This window comes from Melanerpes formicivorus, unplaced genomic scaffold, assembly GCF_026170545.1.
Source record: "Melanerpes formicivorus ecotype bairdi unplaced genomic scaffold, bMelFor1.0.p_v2 SCAF_242, whole genome shotgun sequence".
Classification (NCBI taxonomy): Eukaryota; Metazoa; Chordata; class Aves; order Piciformes; family Picidae; genus Melanerpes; species Melanerpes formicivorus.
The window spans coordinates 65,001-65,787 of NW_027142594.1; positions in this window are offsets into that span (position 1 = coordinate 65,001).

Here is a 787-nt window from a genome sequence, read left to right on the forward strand (position 1 = left end):
CCCCCCCTCCCGACGTTGCCTCTTGCCGCTGCTGCCACCCCCAGCTCCCCACACCCCCCGGCTCCCGTTAGCGGTTTGCGCGGAGCCCCCCCTTCCCGCCGTTGCCTCTTGCCGCTACCCCCCGCCCCCCCCCCGCTGCCGGTTTGCGCGGAGCCCCCCCTTCCCGCCGTTGCCTCTTGCCGCTACCCCCGCCCCCCCCCCGCTGCCGGTTTGCGCGGAGCCCCCCCTTCCCGCCGTTGCCTCTTGCCGCTACCCCCGCCCCCCCCCGCTGCCGGTTTGCGCGTAGCCCCCCCTTCCCGCCGTTGCCTCTTGCCGCTACCCCCGCCCCCCCCCCGCTGCCGGTTTGCGCGGAGCCCCCCCTTCCCGCCGTTGCCTCTTGCCGTTACCCCCGCCCCCCCCCCGCTGCCGGTTTGCGCGGAGCCCCCCCGCCTGCCGTTGCCTCTCGCCGCGGCCACCACCGCCCCCCCCCACACCCCCCGGCCCCCGTTACCGGTTTGCGCGGAGCCCCCCCTCCCGACGTTGCCTCTTGCCGCTGCTGCCACCCCCAGCTCCCCACACCCCCCGGCTCCCGTTAGCGGTTTGCGCGGAGCCCCCCCTTCCCGCCGTTGCCTCTTGCCGCTACCCCCGCCCCCCCCCCCCGCTGCCGGTTTGCGCGGAGCCCCCCCGCCTGCCGTTGCCTCTTGCCGCGGCCACCACCGCCCCCCCCACACCCCCCGGCCCCCGTTACCGGTTTGCGCGGAGCCCCCCCTCCCGACGTTGCCTCTTGCCGCTGCTGCCACCCCCAGCT